At 47.5% G+C, this 26,666-nt stretch overlaps 1 protein-coding gene, 1 long non-coding RNA gene and 1 pseudogene across 5 annotated transcripts in view; 1 reads left to right on the plus strand and 2 right to left on the minus strand.

Annotated features, from left to right (window-relative positions):
* Positions 1–341: 341 nt before the first annotated feature.
* Positions 342–11,333, minus strand: LOC141279721 (uncharacterized). The gene is made up of 3 exons (XR_012334422.1): positions 10,966–11,333; positions 4,770–4,905; positions 342–1,968 (listed from the first exon to the last, which is right to left on the minus strand). It is a non-coding gene; the product is annotated as an uncharacterized lncRNA (long non-coding RNA).
* Positions 11,334–11,479: 146 nt separating this feature from the next.
* ELOVL5 (ELOVL fatty acid elongase 5) overlaps positions 11,480–26,666 on the plus strand; it is a 70,007-nt gene continuing 54,820 nt past the window's right edge. For 3 of the 4 annotated variants that reach the window (XM_073810603.1, XM_019949774.3, XM_073810602.1), the window contains exon 1: positions 11,480–11,613. The gene's annotated coding sequence lies outside the window, so the exon portion shown is untranslated. Of the gene's footprint in view, positions 11,614–13,450; positions 13,591–26,666 lie in introns of those variants that run through there. The other variant, XM_019949775.3, reaches the window with a different exon arrangement.
* LOC109552513 (large ribosomal subunit protein eL22 pseudogene) lies at positions 20,520–21,831 on the minus strand (annotated as a pseudogene).

Consider the following 26,666-nt stretch of genomic DNA (forward strand, 5'->3'; position numbering starts at 1 on the left):
CGGTCCCCACGCCCTGAGAGTGGAGGAGGGGTCCGGGGGGCGGGCTGTGGTCCCAGGGCCCGGCGTGGCTGTAGGGCCCGGAAGTGATGGGGGCCCCGGAGGTGTTGAGGTCCAGACTCGGGCGCGGGAGGTTGGAGTGGGGGAGGAAAAGCCGCGCCCGCCCCTCCGGCCGGCGCAAAGGGCGTCCCCACCCCATGAGGATCCCTCCTGGGCTCTCGGAGCCTGTTGGTGCAAAGATGGCCCGGAGCTCTTCGGAGGACGAGCTATGACAGGAATCCATGTCCGGACACGCAGCTTTTTTTCCATCCCTCGACCAGCACCCTTTTTTGACTTCGCATTTTACATTGGGTCATCCAGCAAATATCTGTTGAGCGCATACTTTATGCCTGGCACACCCCAGTGAACAAGGCGGACTTGTTTCTGCCATCACGAAGTCTAAAGCCTAATTGGGAAGGTAGGGATAAAAATAGCAAGCGAAACAGTCGCAGATTGTGTCAAGTGCTGTGAATTGAGCGTAAACTAGTGGCTGAGGGAAAGGAGGTGAGGAACTGATTTTAGCCGGGGTAATAGGGGAGACCTATCTGAAAAGGTGACTTTTAAGTTGAGACCTGGAAAAGGGGAGGTGGGCAGTTTTAAGTGGAGGGTATAGCCTTTGCAAAGGCCCTGCTGCCTCAAAACCCTTTTCTCATCCTCTCCAATACCTGAATTCCTGGGGCACCTTTTTCTGCACTTCTTAAGGTACATCACTTTTTTACCAAGTATTGTAGTTTTATTATCTCAATTCCTGGCACACACCAGGTCCCCAAAGAACATTCAGGAAATATCAACGTAGCATTAACTGACTTGCAGATACCCGGCTAGGTGCCCAGGTAAATTTAAGAAGTGAATAGACTATTCATGAATGTTGCCTGAATATTCATTTTGTCTTTTTTGTGCTTCTCCTATACACTCACTGTAGCACCCTTTATCCCTAGTCTTTGGGAATTTTTCTTAATTTATTTAACCAGAACGCAACTTCCCAGGTTTTCACACTTTCAGAGCTTAGTGACTTCTTTTTTAAAATTATTTATTTTTGGCTGCGTTGGGTCTTCGTTGCTGTGCGCGGGGTTTTTCTCTAGTTGCGGCTAGCGAGAGCTACTCTTCATTGCCGTGCACGGGCTTCTCATCGCGGTGGCTTCTCTTGTTGTGGAGCACAGGCTCTAGAGCACAGGCTCAGTAGTTGTGGCGCACGGGCTTAGTTGCTCCGCGGCATGTGGGATCTTCCTGGACCAGGGCTCAAACCCGTGTCTCCTGCAATGGCAGGCAGATTCTTAACCACTGTGCCACCAGGGAAGACCCTTTTTCTTATATAAATTTATTTTATTTTTTGGCTGCATTGGGCCTTTGCTGCTGTGCGCAGGCTTTTCTCTGGTTGCGGAGAGCAGGGGCCACTCTTCCTTGCAGTGCGTGGACTTCTCATTGCGGTGGCTTCTCTTGTTGCGGAGCACGGGCTCCAGGTGCGTGGGCTTCAGTAGTTGTGGCACGCGGGCTCTAGAGCGCAGGCTCAGTAGTTGTGGCGCATGGGCTTAGTTGCTCCGCGGCATGTGAGATCTTCCTGGACCAGGGCTCGAACCCGTGTCCCCTGCATTGGCAGGCGGATTGTTGACCACTGCGCCACCAGGGAAGTCCGCCACAACACTTTTAACTCAAAGCTTCTGTAGGTGAGGAATCGGGGCATCACTTACTTAGGTGGGTTCTCTGTTCCAGGGTTTCTCATGGACTAGAGTCAAGATGCCCACTGGGCCTGTAGTCATTTCAAGGCTGCTCTGGGTAAGGATCCACTTTGTTGGCAGGATTCTGTTCCTTGTAGGCTGTAATATTGAGGACCTCAGTTCCTAGCAGTCTATTGGCAAGAAGCCACCCTTAGTTTCTTGTTGTGAGCCCCTCCAACATGGCACCTTGCTTCATCAAAGCATGCAAGTCAAGAAGCTATATGGAGAGAGCCAATAAGATAGAAGTCACTTCTTTTCTACCTAATCTTGTAAATGTCATTCCATCATTTTTTTCCCATGATTTCTGCCATGTTCTATCTATTAGGAGCAAGTTACCAGGTCTAATCCATGGACATGAAGATCAGGTGCCAGAGATCATTGGTGGCACTTTCAGAAGCTGCCTACTGCATTATTAAAGAACATTAAACTGCTGAAGTAAACTTGGGGCTCCAAAAGCCTTTCATGCATACCCTGAAACAGCCTACTATGTTTTATTTGCCATCCTTATCATGAAGAAAGTAAATGGTCTTTGAAAATCTGATTCAATAAACATTCATTGAATGCCTACTACGTATCTGGTATAGCATAATGCTAGAGGAACAAAGATAAATGACACATCTTCCAGCCTTGAGTTGGGGAAGAGAAAAGCAAATAATTACAACATTAATATCACAAGTGATAAAACAAAGGCCTGTACAGAGTGCTCTGGTTACAGGGAGAATAGGAAAGAAACATTCTGTTCTAGGTTACATTCAGAAAGTAAAAAGGGTAGGAGGAGGTGGAGAGAAAAATGAAAAGACAACATATAAATTAAGACTATGTAGAGGGCTTCCCTGGTGGCACAGTGGTTGAGAATCTGCCTGCTAATGCAGGGGACACGGGTTCGAGCCCTGGTCTAGGAGGATCCGACACGCCGCAGAGCAAATAGGCCCGTGAGCCACAACTCCTGAGCCTGCGTGTCTGGAGCCTGTGCTCCGCAACAAGAGAGGCCGTGATAGAGGCCCGCGCACCGTGATGAAGAGTGGCCCCCACTTGCCACAACTAAAGCCCTCGCCCAGAAACAAAGATACAACACAGCAAAAATAAATAAATTAATAAACTCCTACCCCCAACATCTTCTAAAAAAACAAAAAAAGACTGGGGGCTTCCCTGGTGGCGCAGTGGTTGAGAGTCCACCTGCCGATGCAGAGGACGTGGGTTCGTGCCCCGGTCCGGGAAGATCCCACATGCCGCGGAGCGGCTGGGCCCGTGAGCCGTGGCCGCTGAGTCTGCGCGTCCGGAGCCTGTGCTCCGCAACGTGAGAGGCCACAACAGTGAGAGGCCCGCGTACCGCAAAAAAACAAACAAAAAACAACAACAACAACAAAAAAAGACTATGTAGAAGTTAATCTTCCTGATTAGCAAAATGCACAAGTAATAACATATTATTGTACTTTTAACTTGCTAGACTTTAAGCAATTTTATGTGTATAGGGTATCTGACAGTTTTTTTTAAATTGATTTATTTATATTTATTTTTGGCTGTGTTGGGTCTTCGTTTCTGTGCAAGGGCTTTCTCCAGTTGCGGTGAGCGGGGGCCACTCTTCATCGCTATGCACGGGCCTCTCACTGTCGTGGCCTCTCTTGTTGTGGAGCACAGGCTCCAGACGCGCAGGCTCGGTAGTTGTGGCTCACGGGCTTAGTTGCTCCGCGGCATGTGGGATCTTCCCAGACCAGGGCTCGAACCCGTGTCCCCTGCATTGGCTGGCAGATTCTTAACCACTGCGCCACCAGGGAAGCCCCAGTTTTTGTTTTTTGTTTCTTTTGTTTTTCTGGCCGCACATGCAGCATGTGGGATCCTAGTTCCTGGATCAGGGATCGAACCCCTGCCCCCTGCAGTGGAAGCGTGGGATATCTGACAGCTTTTTAAGTTGTATACCTGCGTCCATTCTGTTGAAATACATCTGATGGAGGGCAGTGCATTATTTAATCATTCAGATTGGAAGACAATACTATAAAGCTATTAAACCTGAAAGAGAATTGACTGAGTGAACCTGACATCAGGGAATATATGAATTTCAAAAAAAAATAAATGTGCTTCACCAACACATGCCAAGCAATAGTTTGCAGAAATAATAGAACTGCAACATACACTTGTAGATTTCACTTGACACTTAAGATGCCACGTTTACTCTCAGCAAAAAGGGAATTTGAGATTGTGAAAAGAAATGGCACCGCCAGTTTTTGACATGTAATATAGAATGTCTAATATTGCAGGTGTACAGGGCTTCCCTGGTGGTTCAGTGGTTAAGAATCCGCCTGCCAATGCAAGGGACACAGGTTCGAGCCCTAGTCTGGGAAGATCCCACATGCCGTGGAGCTACTAAGCCCGTGCACCACAACTACTGAGCCTCTGCTCTAGAGCCCATGAGCCACAAGTACTGAAGCCCGTGCACCTCAAGCCTGCGCTCCACAACAAGAGAAGCCACCACAATGAGAGGCCTGCGCACTGCAACAAGAGAAGCCACCGCTCGCCTCGACTGGAGAAAGCCTGCGCACAGCAATGAAGACCCAACACAGCCAAACATAAATAAAATAAAATAAATTGCAGGTGTACAAAAGCAAGGCGTTTTATGACACGTTATGCATATAACTAATACATCACATAACCTAGAATAATTAAACCAATTATGGCTAATATTTGGAAAACTTGTTTCATAAATAACAGCATTAGGGCAAAGCATATTCTGTGCTATATCACCAACTCCAAAATCATCCAGAGCACTTATAGAACACACTGCTCGACCAGGACGTAGTCCACACAAGCATGTTCTTAACAACAGAACCATGTCACTACTCTTTGCCAGTTGCACATAGCTTTTAGCCAGAATTTTGGTTATCATCTGCTTTTGTCTACTTCCTAGAATTCTTTAGCTCCTTCATATGTTATAGAATGAAATATATCAATTGAGAAATTTCTCTTTCGATAACCAGCAAAGTAAAAGACACATTGAGAAGCTCTTCTGATTTAAGATCTTACCTTTGACAAAGCTCAGCCCGTAAAGAGGTTGAGGACTGAGACCTGAATTCAATCTTAATTTTTCACTTACTGGCTTTGCAGCCTTGCGATGTCACTTAACCCTTCTGTGGCTCAATTTTCTCATCTCATTATAGTGCTGAAAGGATAAAAGGAGAGTGTATTGGGAAAGGCTTTAGAAATTTATAAGTAGTAAAAAGAAAAAGAACTGGTGCCAAATTTGACTTATCATCTAAATAAATGTAACAGTCTCTATTTCAAGAGAAAGTGCTTGATATTCAAGATAACTGATGCAGGACTTCCCAGGTGGCGCAGTGGTTAAGAATCCACCTGCCAGTGCAGGGGACATGGGTTCGAGCCCTGGTCCGGGAAGACCCCACATGCCGCGGAGCGACTAAGCCCGTGCGCCACAACTACTGAGCCTGTGCTCTAGAGCCCGCGAGCCACAACTACTGAGCCCGCCTGCCACAACTACTGAAGCCCGCGCACCTAGAACCCGTGCTCTGCAACAAGAGAAGCCACTGCAATGAGAAGCCCGAGAACCACAATGAAGAGTAGCACCCACTCAACTAGAGAAAGCCCGCATGCAGCAACGAAGACCCAACACAGCCAAAAACAAATTAATTAATTTTAAAAAAAAGGTAACTGATGCATTTATAGAAGAGTAAGACATCCCGAATTCATACCAATTTAAGACAATGGTATGTCTTTTTCATCGTAACCATAGTTATAGTCTTTCTTCTTTTATAGCACTTTAAAAAGGTTAAGTATTCTCTTGGAGTGTGTTAACTTTTCAGATTTTAACATTTCAGAAAGGTGGCAGGAAAAACTATCATTAATGGGGAACAGAAAAATATTACCCATCGATAGTAATTTTTTAAATTATTATAGTTGTTATTTTCTTTCTCTTAGGCTTAATTTTTGGCCAAGGGGTTCCTAGTAAAAGCATATCTTACTGATCTGCATTTCAATTTTCCATTCATTTGTTCATTAATTTATCCATTTAATAAGTACTGACTGAGCTCCTACCAGGTGCCAGGCAATGTTCCAGGTGCTGGGGTTTCAAGTAATGGTGAACAGAACAGTCTGTGCCCTCAGTGAGTTAACAGGGGGATGAGAATAAACAAAGATTAAAAGTGAGCCTATAGGGACTTCCCTGGTGGTACAGTGGTTAAGACTTCATGCTCCCAAAGCAGGGGGCCTGGGTTTGATCCCTGGTCGGGGAACTAGATCCCGCATGCATGCCGCAACTAAGAGCCCTCATGCCCCAACTAAAGATCCCGCACGCGGCAACAAAGATCCCACGTGCCACAACTAAGTCCCAGAACAGCCAAATAAATAAACAAATAATTTTAAAGTGAATCTCTAGTATGTCTGACAGTGATAAGTGCTAAGGAGAAAAATAAAGCAGAGTAAAAGGAAGGCAAGGAGGGAGATGTTACAAATTTAGATAGTGATCAAGGAGAACTCCCCAAAAGATGACATTTATAGAGATCAGAGTGAAACAAGGGTATAAGCCTTGGAGATTTCTGGGTTAGATTATTCTAGGCATGGGGGAGAGTAAGTGCAAAGGCCCTGAGGCAATTCTAGTGCTTAGTGTGCTCAAGGAATAAGAAGGAGGCCGTTGCAGGTGGAAGACAGAGTAGCTTTAGAAGGTCCAAGAAATGACAAAGGTCTTATATGTTGTTTTAAGGGTTTTGACTTTTACTGAGTTAAGAGTTTGATAGATTGTTTTAAGTGACTTAATCTGGCATTGGTTTTAAGAGGATTGCTCAGGCTGCTGGGCTGTGAATAGACCGTAGGAGGAAAACACAGAAGTAGAGGTCAAGTTGGAGACTATTGCAAAATTCTGGGAGACAGCTGATAGTGACTTAAACCAGTGGCTGTCATAAGGAGGGTGAAAAGTAAACAGATTCTAGATATGCTCTGACGATGGACTAGGCAGGATTTTGCTGATGCATGAAGATAGGATGTGAAAGAAAGAGGAGTTAAACATAACTCTAAGGTGTTTGCCTTGAGAACACCACAGAGGGAGCAGGTCTGGGGAAAAAAATCAAGAGTTCACTTTTTATCCTCAGTCTGAGATGCCTTTTAGACAGACACCCAAGAGGAGGAGTCATTAATAGGCAGTTAAGTATATAAGTCTGGAATTCAGGGGAAAAGTTTGGGCTGGAGAAATACATTTGGGAGTCAGCAGATTGTAGATGGAATCCAAAGCCATAAAAGGGGGGTGATAATACACCTAGGAAGTAATATAGATAGAGGGAAGTGAGGACACAGATGCCTTTCATTGCCCAGTTGCTCCCAGATAGAGTGCTAAAGACTATAAAAGGAAGTGGAGAAGAAAAGACCAGAGAATCCAGAAACAGGTCAAATTGTTCACTCATTCAGTAGATATTTATGAGCATCCGCTATTTACCAGAGGTTCTGCTAGCCATTGGGAAAACAACATGGTAGACAGGCATGGGCAGTGCCTTTCAGTAGCTCACATCCATTAGGATGAACACTCAAGGACAGGAATAGAGATAAACCTGGTTACATGTTGACCAGCAACAAGGAGGAGTAGCAGCAAGGTAACAAAGGAAGCATGGAACAAACCCCAAGGTCTGAGGAGGAAAGAAAACTGCCTTTTCATCTCTCTCTCTCTCCAGCAAGACAAGCCAGGCCAATGGGAGCCCCTGGCAACAAGATAACAGAAAACACAAATTAGAAAAGAAGAAAAAAGTAAGATCACGGGGAGGAAAAACAAAAGGCAGAGACTGAATAGTGTTACCCTTAGCATAAACTAGCTTATACTTGGTTTATATTTTAATCAACATTCAAATGTCCAGAGGCAAACATAGGCTTGTATTTTATCTCAAAAGAGAGGTTTCATTGGGTTGTGCAAATACCTCCTAAGCACATGTAGTATTTCATCTTTAAATCAAACAGCACTCATTAGAACAGCATTCTAATGAAACTTTCAATCATATTTCTTAATTCAACTTCAGATGCTACAACAATAGAACAAATCTCCCAATATTTCTTAATACTGAAGCAACCTTCTGATACAGTTGGAAGTGTATGGTTGGAGGAGACCTGGGATCACAGAAGGGAGAATGCTGCCAGAATTTAAAAAGAAAGAAAGAAAAGCAGGAGGAGGGAGAGGAGAAGAAATAAAAGAGTTAACTATTATGTGAAGATAATTCAACAATCACTTCTCAGGGGACTACCATGGATGCCATAGGGCAGGGGTCCCCAACCCCCGGGCCACAGACTGGTACCAGTCTGTGGCCTGTTAGGAACCAGGCCACACAGAAGGAAGTGAGTAGTGGGTGAGCGAGAGAAGCTTCATCTGCATTTACAGCCGCTCCCCATCGCTCGCCTTACCGCCTGAGCTCCACCTCCTGTCACATCAGGAGCGGCATTAGGTTCTCATAGGAGTGCAAATCCTACTGTGAACTGCACATGTGAGGGATCTAGGCTGCGCGCTCCTTATGAGAATCTAACGCCTGATGATCTGAGGTGGAGCTGAGGTGGAGATGTCAGCACTGGGGAGCGGCTGCAAATACAGATTATCATTAGCAGAGAGGTTTGACTGCACAGAGACCACAATAAATCAATTGCTTGCAGACTCATAGCAAAACCCTACCAGTGAGTGGCAACTGAAAACAAGCTCAGGGCTCCCACTGATTCTGCATCATGGTGAGTTGTATAATTATTTCATTATATATTACAATGTAATAATAATAGAAATAAAGTGCACAATAGATGTAACGTGCTTGAATCATCCCGAAACCATCATGCCCCCACCTCCTACCCTGGTCTGTGGAAAAATTGTCTTCCATGAAACTGGTCCCTGGTGCCAAAAAGCTGGGGACCACTGCTATAGGGAAACAAGTAAGAGTTACAGGGCTGTGTACTGCACCTACTTGGGTTCTTTTTTTTTTTTTTTTTTGCGGTACACGGGTCTCTCACTGTTGTGGCCTCTCCCATTGCTGAGCACAGGCTCCAGAGGTGCAGGCTCAGCGGCCATGGCTCACAGGCCCAGCCGCTCCGCAGCATGTGGGATCTTCCCGGACCAGGGCACGAACCCGTGTCCCCTGCATCGGCAGGCGGACTCTCAACCACTGCGCCACCAGGGAAGCCCCTTGGGTTCATTTTTGACAGGCTGGTTGTAAGGATTGGGATGGCTCCAGCACAGGGTCTAGAACCCAACTGGCCAGGAATTTGATTCTGACACTCAGTAACACACTTTCCTTGAACCCTGGCATGGAATCCTAGGCATTCTCTTGATCTATTTTGAAAAAAAATACCCACAGTTAAGTTGAAGAGTCATTTCTTGCAACTTTATCCATGAATGCGATGGTGTTGCCCTATGGGGTAACTCATACCGAAGTCATGGTGGTCAGGTTACACTGCAGGGTTCAGATGAGTTGTCTGGGGGACAGAAATTTCTCCCTAAATCATCTATGTATTGGGAACCCTAAGTCTCTGGATGGGTAAAGAATGAGAACATGACCTTACTAACCTAGGTTTGAGAGGAGTCAATAGTCCTGGGACATAACTATCTGACAGAGGGTTGGAGGTCTGGAGCAGAAAATGGAAGCACCAGTGTGATGATGGTGAGGGGGAGCAAGAGCTCACACACTTATCCAAAACATATTTACTAAGCTCTTATTATATATCAGGGACTGTAGTAAGATCTGGGGATAAATAATGAGCAAAATTCAACATGGTTCTCCCTCCAATGGAGTTTACAATCTAACGCCAGGGCTCTTTAAAGTGAAGGTACAAGCACCCCATGGATTGAACAAGATGGGACAGTCAGGAAACTACAATGCAGAGTGAAAAATGCTCTAATGGAAACCAAGATACACAGACAATAACTAAGGCATATCTGTCAAGGGCATATGAAAAGGCGTCCTTTGTTTTTTTTTTTTTTTTTGCGGTACGCGGGCCCCTCACTGTTGTGGCCTCTCCGGTTGCGGAGCACAGGCTCCGGACGCGCAGGCTCAGCGGCCATGGCTCACAGGCCCAGCGGCTCCACGGCCTGTGGGATCTTCCCGGACCAGGGCACGAACCCGTGTCCCCTGCATAGGCAGGTGGACTCTCAACCACTGCGCCACCAGGGAAGCCCAAAAGGCGTCCTTTGAAGGCTAGGAATAAAATAATAGAAATTTGTGTTTACTTTTCTCTTAAAATACGAAAAATTATTTAATATTTAATGTATGACTTGACAGTTATATAAGTCCATAATTAAAAATAAATACAGATATTTTGGTAGTATGGCCGAAACATTTTGATAGGTGAACACAGCAAAAACAATTGTGTCTGGGTAAAACTGGAGATTTTTGGAATATCAAGTTAAATTTGAAACTTTTAAAACCTGGAAGGATAGAACTTGTTAGGGTGATGAAGAGCTGAACCAGCTCTGGCCTTGAACTTCGGGCAGAAAAGTGAAGAATAAAGGAGATACATTTGCCCAACTCTTCTAGGCCTCTGGCATATGCTTTTCACCCGCCCCTTGACAGACAGTTCTTCATTAATCTCCTTATCTTGGTTTCCATCGTAGTGTTTACCATTCTGCATGGTTGTTTCCTGACTATATCATTTCACAGGGGGAGGGGATCCTTGCAGTTTTTTATTTCTAACACCTAGCATAGTATCTGTCAAACTGAAGTCAGTGTTTGTGGAGTTGAATGGCAATCGACTGTTAAAAATCTTGTTATTTGTTTATGTTTACATTATCTCATTTGTATATAGTTTGTACACCTGTATTCTTAAGGCAATGGGCAATGGCCGAGGTCCTGGAACGGCTGGCACATGATAAACATTGTAAATACGTAAATGAATAAACTTGCCTACATTAAACAGTTGACCATGTTGGGTCCGTGGGCATGGGGTAATAGAAATACAGCCAGAGGGCACTGGGAGAAAGGCTTAATTTCTGGGGCTGGATATGGGGAAAGCATAGGATACTAGGATGATGAAGGCCTTAAGTTATCCAAATATCAATGAAAAACAGCAAGGATCTTCCACTTGTGCCCTGAGCACAAAGCACTTTGTCTTATGTGCTTAAACCTGTCTAGCTGAAAAGACGTCACTTACTCCACCACATTTTCTCCTTCTACAAAAAGTCTTGAGAAGAGACGGAGTTGGTAGTGATCACTAAGGGAAAATCAGAATCCCTAAGAAAAATCACGGTAAATCTACCCACCAGGAGTTAAGCTATAGCATCAGTTTTGAGCGCTTTTTTGTTGTTGCCTTATCTTGTTCGCGCCGGTGATCTCCGCAGGCATTTAACCCTATCATCCAAAACCAAGAAGAACTGGCTCCCTTTCAGAACCCGCGAGGAGACTGCACCAGAGTGGGCTTCTGCTGTCCAAACGCGGCCACACAACCTCGCCACGCCTGGCACTAAAAGAATCAGAGTTCAGGGCATCGGGAACTTCACTGGTGCTATTGCGCAGGCTCTGCGTTCCACGCAGGCTTATTAGGAAGAAAGGGGATAAAATTGCCCAGAGACACGTGAACCGGAGGGGACCAACCCAGACCACGGTTCCCCACTGCGTCGGATTCTGGAATTTACAATCACGAAAGTTCTATTGTCTCGCGATTGGCTCCGGGGCCGCATGACATCATAGCGCTTGATTCGGCCTCACGGCGGCGATTGGCTGGCCGCGCCATTGTGACGTCACGGTCAGCCCACGTTCAGATTGTAGATACCCGGAGCCTTCCTCTTCCCATCCCGGCGGCTGCTGCTGGCCCGGCACTCCCTCCCGCCTCCTCCTGGCTCGGCTGGCCCCGGGCGCTGCCGCCGCCGCCTCGCCACTTCTTGGAGCCGCAGCCACCCTCGGCCTAAGAGGTAAGCGCGCGGCTCCAGGAAACTTCGCCCGGCCGCCGCTCGGCCATGACACCCGCGCCGGCGCGCGGCCGGGACCGAGGGTTGCGACCCACCATTGGGTCCTGAGCCCGGTGCGCACGAGCGACTGCCGGCTCGGCCCGCGCTGCGCCCGCGTGGCAGAGGAGTTCGGCAGCTCCGGGGGCGCTGGCCCGCTCCCGGGCGCGATGGCGGGCGGGGTGAGAGCTGTGCGGGCGTCTCAGGAGTTTACGCGCGATGCTGTCTCACCTGTTCGGCGGTGGAAGCAGTCGGCGGGCGGTGTGCACGCTGACGGGCGCGGCGGGAACGCACCCGGCGCGCCGACGGGAAGTAGGGCGGGTGGGCTCTTGCTCTCGGGTCTGCCCGCCCGGGCGGGATGAAGGCGCGGCCGGAGGTCCGGGGAAGAGCCCCGAGAGCGATCGCGCTTCCTCAGGGGAGAACAAAACCCGAGAGAGCTGGGAGAGCTGCCACGGGGTCGCAATGCGCGGGTCGGTGCGCGGCGCCTCTGGCCTTTCCTTTTCTCTCTTACCCTCCCGCCTCTGCCCCTCGGAGTGGGAGCCCGCTAGCCCGGGAACGCTTCGGTTTTTATTAAAACCAGATAACTGTAGCCCGCGGATCCTCGGGGAGGCCGGTGGGGAAGCGCGGGGGAGGGGACTGGAGAGCCACCTGGGAGACCCTAACTGGAGTCTGAGCGCGGGGCCGGCCGGGGAAGCCCTGGGGTCGCGTCTGCTGCGAGTGGCTAGGAAAAGGCTCTTTTACAGTGTACACGCAATAAGACTCGGCCCCCACCCCATCCCCGCTGTCTGCACGCCCGCCTCGGGGTGGAGGGAGTCGTGCCTGGAGCAAGGCTTGTTCTTTTAAACTGTGTCTTGCAACCGTTCCGTGCCCTTGCACTTTTAGGTTGATGGTTTCCCCTGCTCACGATTGTAGTTCAGCTCAGCTCCTGGCTTCTTGATTGCAAATTGGATAATGCATTTGGCCCACTTTGGGGTGAGGGGTGAGGAGTCCCGTATGGAAGAATCCAGTGCATGACTTGTGAGCTGGGCTGCGGAACCTAGGCATGCGGCGGGAGAATAGTGGGGAGCGAGCAGCCTTAATTCTTTAATAGCGGGCCCCGTGGCAGGAAGTGCTTTCTTTATAGGGTAGGACGGAAGAGCTAACGTTGCTTGTTAGGTTTTGTAACTTGTTCGCCTAACCATTCCGTAGATAACCTGTTGGTGTGCACTTGTTTTGCTTGCACCACCTCTCAGCCAACAGCGTTCGGTGCATAATCTCAGATAGGGACACAGCCTATCTGTGGACGAACACTTTAACTTTCCATCTGCAGTTAGGGAGAAGCGGATCACTTTTTTATTTCGTTCGGAAGCTGCCTGGGATTCTCCAAGGAAAGCTCCGTACTTGAAAGAGAAATGTCACTCATGTCCCTTTTAGATTCTGACCCCAGATTATAACTTCTCATTGCCAGGAATTTTTTCTGTACAGTTCCTCTTTTTTGTATTTCTTTTCTGTTTCTAACTGAAGACAAAAGGGAGAGTGTTATTGATGGTTACAGATGGTTAATTTTACAGAATATAGAACAGAACTGGGCTGAAAAGTGAAAGTAGAAAGTGTATTAAGATTTGATGGCCAGATTTTTTTCAAGAAAAGTACATCATAACTTCAGACACTGTCCTCACCCTCTTGACTCAATTTCCTCGTCTGTCCACAGGTTTCACGTTGCAGAATTGTTAGGGATTCCAAGAGATGACACAGTTGAAAGTGCCCAGCATGGGGCTTGCCAAATAGTGGTTTGATAAATGTTTCTTCTTCACTTATTTTTCTTCTTGGGGAAGGGGAAGTGAGGTTTAGGGGATGTGGCCAAGGATACAGCTGGAGAATCTCAAGTAACTGGGAAAATATTCAAAACTAGGTTTTCACAGACACTAATGCCAGCATTCCTGCAAAGTCACTTTTGAAAATGAGGTGAGTTATCTCCTTCCCTGGGATCGACTGAGCTTCCTTTTTCTTTTTTGTGCGGGAGGGGTGTCAGAATTCTTAATTTTTGGATGTCTGCAAGGATCTTTTTTCCATTGCCCCCTCTTTTCCTCTTAGCATAACGGTTGATTGCCCTCCTGTTTGTAGGAGTGAGTATAGGTACTTGGGTGTCTTATTTCCAACTTGAATTATACAAATCAAGGCAAAACTGTTTACTTTCCTTTAGGGTGACTTTGATGCCTAAGTAGATAGTAGAGAGTGTGAGTGATGGTTTTATTTCTTTCTTACTCAGGGCCACATCCTTCCCCTAAGAAAATTTGTAATTAAGTCTAATACCTCTTTTATGCCTACCAACTCTTTTACTGATGGGATAATCTTTCCATTAGTTAGTTCCCAAAATAGGTCTGTCTTTGCATGCATTCAGTTTCAGGTATTACTGATGTGAGCACCTTCCTATTCATAGTTGCTTTCCGTACATAATTCTTACAGCCTCCCTGTGAGAAGTGCTATCCCCTACCTCTTTTATAAAGAATTGAGAAGTAAGGCCTAGAGATGCCAAGTGACTTGTCCAAATCACATAGCTCTGTCTTCTGTAACATACATGCTCCTTCCTCTGTCCTTGCTGCTGGGAGGATTTGGTCAGTGGGCTCTGCCCTTTATGTAACTCTGTTACTCTGTAACTTAAAACTCTAACCTCATGATTAAAGGTCCATCTTCGAGCCATCCAAGATTAACAATTTGCCATTTTTAAATCTGTGTCAAGTCTGTTCCTTCCTTTTAGCCCACATTTGATTTACTCTCTTTATTAATTAATTGACTTGTCAGTTACTGAGTGTGTACTGTGTGTGTGTGTCTTGGGGGAAGAGGTTGTATACAAAGCTGAAGGACAGTTTCTGACTCCAAAGGGCTTCCTGAATGAGTTTACGCTTTAATCCTTTTATACCCATACTTAATCTGCACCTTCTACTAGAAGGGTATCAGAAGCAGATTTCCAGGGGGCTTGTCTCACTGTTTCTGGGAAAGCGTTATGGCAGAGCTCACCATGTTAGATGTATCAGTGCCTAGCACTGATGGGCCTGTTTTTCGTGCAAGAGACAGAAAACCCAATGCACATGGGCTTAAATGACCATCCGACCTGAAAAGTCCCATAGGCAGAACTTTTGCTCTGTTTCTCTGAAGTCTCCTCAGATGTTGGTTATGTCCATAGGCTGATTTTGCAAGATGACTGCCAGCTAGTCTGGACCCCTTGTCACCATATTCTCATGTGGGAACTTCCCTTCCCACCACCTTCCAAAGAGGGTCCTTGGCCTTGAGGTGATTGATTTTGGCTTTGGTTACTTGAAGTAATAACTAAAGCAATGAAATCTGATAACCTGGGGCCCATCCCAAACTGAGGAAGTGGATTTAAATCTCATCTCACCTACCTGGCTGCTAACTACACTTTCAGGAAGGGCCTCTGTGGACATGGGGGTGTGTCGGCTATAAGGGCCTCCAAGGATGTCAGGCCCCATCAAAGAGATGATTGGATTAAATGAAACAGAACTGAATCAATATTTGAATTTCACTTTACCTGTCATAGAGGAATCTTATGGGCGCACAGAGGTCAGAGGGTGGGCATTCTAGGAGAGGGAGTTTGGAGAGCAAACAAGTGAATCATTGGGCATTAAAGCAAGTAGCCCAGTTGCCTGAAGCTAATAGGGCAGAAGTGGAAAGAAAGGTCAGAAAGGCAAGTTGGCGCAGTGGTTGAGAGTCCGCCTGCCGACGTAGGGGACACGGGTTCGTGCCCCGGTCCGGGAAGATCCCACATGCCGCAGAGCGGCTGGGCCTGTGAGCCATGGCCGCTGAGCCTGCGCTCTGCAATGGGAGAGGCCACAACAGTGAGGCCCGTGTACCGCCAAAAAAAAAAAGGGGGGGGGGCTCACTTTTATTAAACTTAATATATATCAAACTCTGCATTGAGCCCTTTTATGTGGGTTTATCTCAAGTACTGTTAATTGGTACTGTGAGCATTCCCACTTAACAGATGAGGAAATGGAGACTCAGAAGTTTTAGACTTGCCCAAGGTCACAAAGCATTCCAGCCTGGGTGGACTTGACCCAGTAGCCTGCTGTCTTTCCTGAGATGTTGGGTAACAGGACCGCTGAAGCTTTTGAACCAGAAGGAGTGCGTTGTGAATCCTGTGTTCCAAGAATATGAGTGTGGTCAGAGTACGTGGCGGGGATTGGCGAGGACGGACACCGGGGCTGTGTGAGGGTGGACTGGGAGGCTGTTGGAGGCCAGGGCAGTGGTGAGGCCTCACCTGGAGCCACAGCCATGAGCACAGACTGCAGCGAGCTAATCACATGAGGTTGTTTCTAGGACAAGATCTACGCAACTTGGAGACCAGCTGGATTGAGGGCCAGCAAGAGGAAGGGCGCTCTCAGGCCTGGGAGTTAGAAGAAATGCGGTGTCGTGGGGTAAGAGGGAGGAGGCTTTGTCCTCAGGTGGAAACATCTTAAGGGCCCACGTTCCATCCAGACAGGCCCTTTCTCCCCCTGTCAGGCCCGCGGTCCTCTTTGCAGCTGGTGTTTGTCCGCCACTTTACAGGTGTGTGTTTCCACCACATTTCATCCGTTTTCAGGCAGTTTTTCACATTTTCACATATCTGGGTAGAGATGCAGCTTACAGTCAGTGGCATGGTGAAATCACACAAGCCGTCTTTCGCATTTTAATATTACTGAAATCAGGATGCTTCCCAGCTTTTAATGACGTATTGTTGGTGAGAAAAGTAAAGTCTCAGTATTGCTGAAGCTCATGGAGCCAGTTGCTGGCAGAGCCAGGAGTGAGAACCAAGGCCTCTGGGTTCCTCTCACCCACTGAGTTACCTCAGCTCACGTAAGAGATACTAAAATAAACGTTGCCTCCTAATACAGGATTATGGTAAAGCACACGCATATTTCTTTGTTATTAAAACGGAAGTAATCTGAGAGGTTTGGAAGGCACAGTGGTTCAGGTAGAGTGCCTCATCCTTGTATAGAGCCCGGCTGCCCTGGTTCCCTATCCTAAACTTGCCATCAGCCTTAAGAAAATCAACTCTGGGCATTGGTCCCTTTCTTTAAAAATAAACAGTTACACCAAGGTGATTTTCAAGTCCGTCTCAGAACGAAAATTTTTTATTTTCACTTTTGCCGAGAGCAAATCCTTTGTTTCTGTTTGACCAGGGATAGAGAATGAAAGTTGAAGTCATTTAGGTCTCAGTAAGGTAGATGTCAGAATCAGTGATGGAAATTACAGTTTTCTCCTTAAGAGGTTAGTCGTAACTGCTGGAGATGTTCCAGCCTAGCAGAGTGAGTTGTTCAGGAAGGTGGACTGACCTCATTTTGAGTTTCTGTCATAGAATCCCTCCTCCCACCTGATCCCGATTTCAACCCATAAATGTTATCATTACCAAGCTCTTTGATTCCCACTGGCACGTTTCCTCTACGGGGACACTTTTATTTGACTTATGCATTTGCTTTTGGAATTGTGTGGCCCCTGGATTGAAAATATTCATACTTGGTGAGTTTTTAGGAAGACTGAATCCTCGTGCTTCCTATTTAAAGCACAGTTGTGTGCGATGTCTCAGCATTCCTTGTATCTTAAGTTAGACTTTGGTACCTTTTGTATGATGAATGTTTTCTTGCTGACTGGGATTTAGGAAATAGTTTTTCACTTAAGATTTTTAGTGCTGGGACTCTCATGCTTTCTGCAGTTAGAATAACAATTTTCTTTTTTTTTTTTTTTTTTGCGGTATGCGGGCCTCTCACTGTTGTGGCCCCTCCCGTTGTGGAGCACAGGCTCCGGCCGCGCAGGCTCAGTGGCCATGGCTCACGGGCCTAGCCGCTCCGCGGCACGTGGGATCTTCCCCAACCGGGGCACGAACCCGTCCACTGCGCCACCAGGGAAGCCCCTAGAATAACCATCTTCTTGAAACACCTGCAGTTTCAAAGGACAGTCCTGACACTAGGTTCATGCCCTCCTGCTAGCACACGCCCTCTGCCCTTCTCTTTCCCCATTGTCAACAGTTTTACTGTGTCAGAGCTAATCTCTGATAAGTGTATACTAAACAGACCTAATTAAAGCCACACTGGAGAATTGGCCACTCTGGTCCTTATTTTATCTGAGTTGTTCTGAACCCCAGAGTACCTGTTCCTTCTGTCTTGGGATAGCACACACTCCTACAGAGTAATTGTGAATTTCTCCTTCCCCAAAGAAGAGTTCTTATGACGCCGAATTCAATGATTATTCATTTGCTTTCCTGGGAAGTTTGGCCGTGTGCTGTACGTCCCTTGAGGGTAGCGTACAGGGTACCTCTGCTTCAGGTTTTGGCAGAAGAAATACATTACCTTAATATCTACAGGAGTTGTTGACACCTCTGTCTGCCCTGTTTGTGAGCTGATATGTGCCTCTGTGAAAATTTGAGCTTACTTCTTACAAAACTTGCGAATGTTTAGCTTTACTGTGGATCTGAGGTGCGTTTATTAAGAGCATCTACTGTGCTTTTTTTTAAAGTTAGCAAAGCTATAGGAAGGGGATTGGCGAAGAGGCCTTTCAGGTTAGCAGCTGCACAGGATAGGGACCCAGCAGCTCTGCCCCACAAGACTGGGCAGGCTCCGGCAGGCCAGTCACTGCACCTCTGAGACTTCTGTGTAGAACTTGCAGGTGATAATACCTGTGCCTCCTTTGGAGGGTGTCCAGACTATCGGTATTATACATAAAAGTTAAGTAGGGGACTGATTTAATTTGATGAGCGTAGTTAAAAAATAATCCCTCTATTGGATAGGATGTTCACTGAAGCACTGTTTACTCAGCTGACTCAATCTTCCGTTATAATGTTCTTCAGAAGAATAAATGACACTGCAGTTGGGCAATGTTTGCAACTTATGACGAGAATGAGGCTGTTCTGTGGGTGCTAAATACACGACACGCCAGGCGCTTTTCTAAGGTGCTGTACATCTGTCAATTCATTTTGGCCTCACCAAATCCCCCCATGAGGTAGGTACCCCAGTTTTACAGATGAGAAACTAAGGCACAGAAAGGTTAAGTGACTTGTTCAAGGCCTCCCAGCTAGCAGGTGACAGAGGCCGGGTTCAAACCCAGACTGGTTGAGGGCATCCAGCGTCGGTTTCCTTGTCTGACCCTAGCGCCGCCTGGGTTTGATCTACAAGGTGTATAAGACCTGAGGGGTGTGGGTTGGGAGGGAAGGGCACCCACATCCTCCAGGCAGCCTCCATCTGCGGATTGTCTGGTCTCCCTTGAGTAGAGGTGTACATCCTGTGTGTTTTGAGAACATCTGGGTCATTCTGACACAGGGCTGGTTACAGGCTGCTTGTTCGGGCTGTTCAGAATAACATCTCCCCCAGCCCTTCAGTCCTCTTGGGATTCTTACTGTTTTAGGACTTCCTCGTTTTCTTTCTGGGTGTGGGTCACTAGGTCTGACAACATTATGATGGCTGTTAAGTACCATAATTCCTAAAATATGAGGATCACAAAATTCACAGAATTGTTTATATATTAACATGGAATGTTACCAGGTGATAAAATAACTGTTGGCTTTAAACACTCTGTAGAGGACATGATAGATTGATTGCTGGGTTGTGTTTGCTTTTAAAAATGCCAGATCGTACCAGGCTTTTTTCTTTTGGAAACACATTTTAACCCTGCCTGTTCCTCCCATTCCCACCCCCCCCCACACACACCTGAACAACAGTTATAAAATATGGAGGTTTAGATTGAGTTTTTAAAAAGAAATGTGTTTTCGTGACACACTCTTATTTATGTTACACAGGTTTGAATTAAAATCTAAGAAATTTTCTCTCCAGGGGGAGTACATAACTTATCTTTGTTAATTATGTTTCTCCACCCTCTTTTAATTTCAACCAAGGCTGTAACGCTGCCTTTGTATATTTTGTATGAATTAGCTTGGAGACCATGACAATTTATTTTGAATATTCAAGTAATCACGTCAGTTAATCAAGTAATCATATCAGGCTGCAGTCAGATTTAGAATTATAAGTAGCTGCTTAATGTTGCTTAAATGTTGCTTAAAAGCCGCTTAAATGTTTGTCTCCCAGCTATCTGTAACTGCAGACTGCAACTGCAAGTCTGATTTGTATGTTAGAAATGGGGTGGAAGTAGAGCTCGGCCTCTTTAAGCTGGGTCTTTAAGGGACCAGTTAGAGGCTTGCAGAGGATCTCATATCCAGATCTGTGCGGCCTTGCATTGTCTGCAAGTTTGTTTCAGCCAGGAAGGCGGTTGTCCTGTGAAACAGGTCGGAGCTTCTCCAAATACCCCCTTAAAGACAGTGTTTCAGGACTTCGTGAACCCAGGAGAATGCTGTATGTACTGGGCTTGTTATGGCAGATCCTTTTTGTTTTCTTTGCAAGGCACGGTAGGTTTGGAAGAGGCTCAGCGACCCAGAGGAAGGTGGCTGCGCGTGCAGAGTGAGGTGGGTGCTCTACATGGAGCCCTGGTACAGAGCTCCATGCTTGAGTTTACCATCTTTTAGGAAATGGGACTGGCATATTTTAAAGCGCTTCCCGAAATTCAAGGTGTAGGTGAATAGTTGCAAAGTACTGTTGGAAAACCAATCTCAGCGGGTGATTTACTTAACCCATGGATTCAAGTATTCACCCACCCACCCAACCCACTGTCCATCTCAGACATTTCTTTTTTTTTTTTTTTTTTTTTTTTTTTTTTTTTTTGGGTTTTTGGGCCTCTCACTGTTGTGGCCTCTCCCGTTGCGGAGCACAGGCTCCGGACATGCAGGTTCAGCGGCCATGGCTCACGGGCCTAGGCACTCCACGGCATGTGGGATCTTCCCGGACCGGGGCACGAACCCGTGTCCCCTGCATCGGCAGGCGGACTCCCAACCACTGCGCCACCAGGGAAGCCTGACATTTCTTTTTTTTTTCCCTAAATTTTATTTAAGAATTCATATAAAATACTCCAGATAACTGAGTTTCAGTCCTCATCTTCCTCCTCTTATTCATCTTGATTAATCTAGAAGTAACGTTAACTCATAACTTTCTTTCCTGTTAGCAGCTATGCATAACCGATCACGTAGATGATGATTCTTCAAATATTTTTTGGTGAGATATTTCAAATACTTTTTGGAAAAAGGCACCTCGGAAGTTACAGTGATTTTGCTTTTGCTTCTTTCGATTGTTATAACACCTCCTCTGAGATTCCCAGCTTTTCCATGCACTTTCATTCTTTCCTGAAGGAACTGCTCAAAATTGGCAGCATCCATGATTCCATCTTCTACAGGACAGGTACAGTCAAGAGTAAACTTCTGGACCTGCTTTTTCTTGCCCCCCTTCGCCACAAGCTTTTTCCACGCTTGCACTTTATTTATTTATTGGTTTTTAAATTTATTTATTTAGGGCTTCCCTGGTGGCGCAGTGGTTGAGAGTCCGCCTCCCGATACAGGGGACACGGGTTCGTGCCCCTGTTGGTGAAGATCCCACATGCCGCGGGGCAGCTGGGCCCGTGAGCCATGGCCGCTGAGCCTGCGCGTCCGGGGCCTGTGCTCCGCAACGGGAGAGGCCACGACAGTGAGAGGCCCGAGTACCGCAAAAAAAAAAAAAAAAAAAAAAGTAAATTTATTTATTTATTTATTTATTTATCTTTGGCTGCGTTGGGTCTTCATTGCTGCACGCGGGCTTTCTCTAGTTGCGGTGAGCAGGGGCTACTCTTTGTTGCAGTCGCTTCCCTTGTTGCGGAGCGCAGGCTCTAGGTGCATGGGCTTCAGTAGTTGTGGCATGTGGGCTCAGTAGTTGTGGCTCACGGGCTCTAGGGTGCAGGCTCAGTAGTTGTGGCACACGGGCTTAGTTGCTCTGCGGCATGTGGGAATCTCCTGGACCAGGGCTCGAACCTGTGTCCCCTGCACTGGCAGGCGGATTCTTAACCACTGTGCCACCAGGGATACCCCAACGCTTGCACTTTGAAAAGCCTTTCAGAATCTGAAAAGACCTTTCCAAGAACGCATCCTACCTCCCTTCATGTCTCAAAGAACTTCACCTAAAACTTGTATTAATTGGGTCAATTTTTCAAGCATTTAGCTTTTGACAAAAGTCACTCTTTTTTTTTTTCTTTCCCTAACATGTCTTCCTAGTAACAACCAAAAGGGCTGCTTTAAAATCTAGCCCCAGAAATACACAATCAGCAAGTAAAAGACCTGCCAGCAATGGGCTCCATACCTCCCCCCATGGTTTTAAACCAAAAGCGTACAAACGCCTAGAAGCCTTAAAAGCCCACCCGGGCAGAAAGATGCAGGTGAGCCGACAATGTTAACAAGGGCGTCCCAACAACGGAGGAGGGTAGGAAGACTTTCTTACAGTGACCTGGGAGGAGAACGATCTGCAGCCAGAGTGACATGAGGGCGCCGCACGGCTCCAGGTGCAGAACTTCTCATCTGCTGATTCACCTGGTTGCCCTCCAAACCTGTCTCCTGTTGGCCAGCATGGCCAGGAGCACCGCCATCGCCTGTGTGCCCAGGCCGTCAGGCTGGCAGCACTGCCTGGGTCCTTCTCCTGTCAGCTGCATCCTTCCCCCGCTCCCTCCAACCGTCAAGTCACCAGGTGTCCATTCGGGCTCTGCCCTGTCCGCAGCCCACCAGTCCTTCCTAGGTGCCTGGTTTCCCCCTCCTCCTTCCTGCCTCCCTGTGTTCTGCTCCCAGCTGTGCTGTCACAGAGGTCTTGTGACAGGTTAATGGGATCATGCGCTCCACCCTAACACCTTTGTTTACTCCCTGTCAGGGCCATCCTTGATCCAGCGTCGTTTTCTGCCGGCACTTTTCACTCTGCACACACCACAGACTCACATCTCCCCAGATGTGCCTTGTAGGCTGTATTTGGATGCTTCCTCAATTGCTCTGCACCGACAGAAACACAAAAGCAAAGCAAACTAAATAACAGAAAAGGCCCTGTTCTTTGTAAGTCAAACTCATACAGCCTAGAACCTTTCGTGCTTTTGACTCAATTAGATGTTCCCACCCCTTCCGGCTTGTGTAACCTTGGTTATACATGACTGACTAACCTCTGTGTGCCTCAGTCTCCTCATTCAGCAAGTGAGGATGACGAGTGCTTTCCTTCTGTCTCTGCTCAGCGCCTGGCATGCTCCCCGCGTATCCTTGGAACCTGTGTACTGTCTGGCATGGAGTAGGTATCTGCCATTTACTTGCACGAATGTCTCTAAATATGTACCTTTCAAGTACGATCAGTTCTGTAACCTGTGCTTATGGCTGTGTGAAGGTGAATACGCCTCAGTAGCCTGAGAGGCCTGAGACTTCGTAACACTGCACAGATGAGGGGCCCACCTGGGGAAGCGGGCTCTGGGGCACTGGTTTCCCTGCTTAGGGTTGCTGTTCCCCCAGCCAGGCTGAGGGAGTAGAGCAAATTGCTAGACATCCCACCTGCCCAGGAGCAGAGGATGTTTTTTTAATGTCTGTGTTAAAGGACCTTGCTTATTTGTATATTACCTTGTAGAGCTTTTAGGTGGAGTAAGCCAGTGATAGAGTACACTGGTGACCCTGTGCCCGAGGAAGGAAGAGAACGAACTCTGGTGTCTAGGCTCTGAACTATTCCCTGATCAAATAATGGTAGAAACTGACACTTTTTTTTTTCTTTTTAATCGGAGTATAGTTGCTTTACACTGCTGTGTCAGTTTCTGCTGTACAGCAAAGTGAATCAGCCATACGTATACGTATATCCCCTCTTTTTTGGATTTCCTTTCCATTTAGGTCACCACAGAGCTCGGAGTAGAGTTCCCTGTGCTATACAAGAGATCCTCATTAGTTATCTATTTTATGCATAGTGGTGTAGACACTCTTTTTTTAACTTTATTTTGGTTGGCCGCAGCAGTGAGCCAAGGTTAAGGTAGCCCCGTGTAGCTTGGACTGAGTCTGTCTGCATCAGTAACCACGTGGTCATCAATTCATTGACCATCCACACTTATTCACCGTAGAGGAGTTCTGTGTGCTGCCCTCTGCTCGGGTGCATGAATCCCGCAGAGACACATGACAATACACCTACTGACAAATAGATTATAATCCAGTAGAAGAGGTGAGGTATGTACTTGATGCAACAGATATTATTGGTGCTGTGGATATGGCTGTGTGTGTTGCAATTAAATTTGAGTGCAGGCGACAGGGATTCCAAAATAGTGATGGTTCCAATAATGGCATCTCAAAACAAGGTATTGTATTTCCCATAAAGGGCTGGAGAAAGGTACAGGTATGACCCAACTGTAGGCTCCTAGCTCACTGTGTGTAAGGCTTAGAGGCAGCAGGATGGAGGAAGAGACAGAGGCAGAAAGGACAGAGGATTCATTCGTGCTTTCTCTTAGGGAAGTTCCCAGAAACTGCCCCTAGACAATCTTGCTTATGTCTGCTTGGCCAGAACTTTAAACGTGCAGCCACATGACGCTGCAAGGCAGACCGGGCAATCTCATCTTGATTCTGGGTGGCTGTGAGCAGGTCCTTCTGCTCTATCCAGAATTTGGGTGACCACCCCCAGTCTGTACCTAGGGTGGTGGATGAGGTTGACTGACGGTGCTGCCCGTGTGGAAGTTGCAGTGTGGAGGATCCTGACGGGGAACAGACACGACTACCACGGTGATGAGAACGGAGAGCGTAGTGTGGGGTGCTATGGGCGCAGACGGGAAGGACGCGTAAATCAGACCGGGAGGGCCGGGGAAGGGTGCCTGGAGAACAAGCAGACATCTGCCTGGTGGAAGGAGGAAGTAGGCATTCAGGCAAAGGCACCGAGGCGAGGAAGCAGGTAGCACGTGAGGAACTGATAGGAAAGTCGAAGGAGGAAGCAGGGGTCTGGGGCCACCCTGAGGAGTTTGGACATTTTCCTAAGAGCCTTTAACTGGTTTTGAGGTGAGTAACCTAGAAAGATGCTTTTTGGGGAGTGGGGAGCAATGCAAGGCTGGAGGCAGGGACCCTCTATCGGGAGGGAGTGCACTAATCCAGTTGACGTGATGGTGACCTTGATTGGACAGTGACTTTGGGGGTTGAGAGAAAAATGGATACAAACCCCCCCAGTTCGTAGAACTGGGAACGGATTTAGACTAATTTGGGCTGCTTTTCACTTGACAGATGATGAAAGCAAGGCTGTCAAGTGGCATGCCCGGGCCACACAGCTGGCTCAGGGTCATCCCTCTGCCTGAACCCTTTGTGTCACTGCTGAATGGCCAACTGGCGCAACAGGGCTTTGTGGGCATTCAGAGAAGGCAGAGAGAGGGCAGGTGGCGTGTGACTGGAGTGCGGTGTGCGTGTGGCTGTGGAGCAGAAGCCGGTGTGTTGGGTGCTCCCGGTTCTGCAGGCTGAGGACAGCGCTAGGGTACTTCAGGGAAGTAGTGTGAGATAATCCTGCAGGAGTGTTTCGAAATCATGGAAGGCTTTAATAGCAGATTAAGTGGTTTAGGCTCAATTCTTTTTTTTTTTTTTTTTTTTTTTTTGCGGCATGCAGGCGTTTTGTGGCCTCTTCCGTTGCGGAGCACAGGCTCTGGATGCGCAGGCTCAGCAGCCATGGCTCACGGGCCCAGCCGCTCCGCAGCATGTTGGATCCTCCCGGATCGGGGCTCGAACCCATGTCCCCTGCATCGGCAGGTGGACTCTCAACCACTGCGCCACCAGGGAAGCCCTAGGCTCAATTCTTTAAGCAGCGGGAGCCAGTTAACAGTTGGTATCAAAGAACTAACACAAGCTTGACAGCCAAGTCTGTGTTTAACCTTTGCCCCTCCCGGTGCCTTGTATCAGGCGCTTATGGTCAGCAGAATAAGGGCCCCCAGAGATGTCCATGTCCTAATCCCCAGCACCCATGAATATGTGGGGTTATAGGCAGAGCAGCATTAAGGTTGCAGACAGAATTAAGGTTGCTAATCAGCTGACTGGAGCAGGGAGGGTCCTAGGTTATCCAGGTGGGCTCAGGGTAACCCCCAGGGTCCTTAGGTATGGAACAGGGAGGCGGGAGAGAAGTAGAAGGGTGGGGTGTGAGGAGACTTGGCCCAGTGTTGCTGGCCTTGAGATGGAGGAGGGGACTGTGAATGGAGTGATACAGGCAGTCCCTAGAAGCCGGAAAAGGCGAAGAAAAGGATTCCCCCATAGAGCCTCCAAAACGGAACGCGGCCCTGCCCACACCTTGGTTTTAGTCCATTGAGACCCGTTTTGGACTTCTGACCCCTAAGATGCATTTGTGGTGTTTCAAGCCACTAAGTTTGTGGTCCTTGGTTATCTGATACAGCGGTCAGTACTTGTTTGCTGAGTGAATGAGTTGCGCTTTAAGAGATCAATGTGACAGATTCATGCATTAGGTGGACTGGATGAGGGGAGGTTCTGGAGGCCAGGGAGTTCATAGAAGATGGTTCTGGCAAAGAGGTGACGAGGCTGAGGCAGGCCGCGGTGGGGGAGTGGGTGACTGGACTCGCAGGGCCTGTGAACAAGCCTGAAGCCCTGGCTGGCCTGGGATCCACTCTTGGTGGTGGGGTGGAGTGTGCTTTCAGGCTGGGTTCCTGGGAAGGTGATTGGGCAGGAAATCACCTGGAGGGAGTCAGGAGGAAGGGAGGCTTGGCTTGTTGGGTTTAAGGTTCAGAAGCACCTCATGTATGTAGGTGGAGAGAGCAGATGGAAACTGGCCCTTGAGCGTGGAGTTGGGGATACAGGATTGGGTGTCATTGGTCATGATTCATCTGTACCCTGTCTTTAAATTTTTCTGGTGAAGAGACTCAGCAGCCCTTTTGAAGAATCCAGTATGTCACATTCCTTAAAATTAAGAAGTTTTTCTTAGTGTTTTTTGCCTAAATTTTTTTTGCGGCCATTTGAATTCTGTGACTGTTTTCTCCCCCCCCCCCCCATTTATTTATTTATTTATGACTGCGTTGGGTCTTTGTTGCTGTGTGCGGGCTTTCCCTAGTTGCTGCGAGTGGCGGCTACTCTTCATTGTGGGCTTCTCGTTGAGGTGGCTTCTCTTGTTGCGGAGCACGGGCTCTAGAGCGCAGGCTCAGTAGTTGCGGCTCACGGGCTTAGTTGCTCTGCAGCA

This window comes from Tursiops truncatus, chromosome 10 (assembly GCF_011762595.2).
Source record: "Tursiops truncatus isolate mTurTru1 chromosome 10, mTurTru1.mat.Y, whole genome shotgun sequence".
NCBI classification, from domain to species: Eukaryota; Metazoa; Chordata; class Mammalia; order Artiodactyla; family Delphinidae; genus Tursiops; species Tursiops truncatus.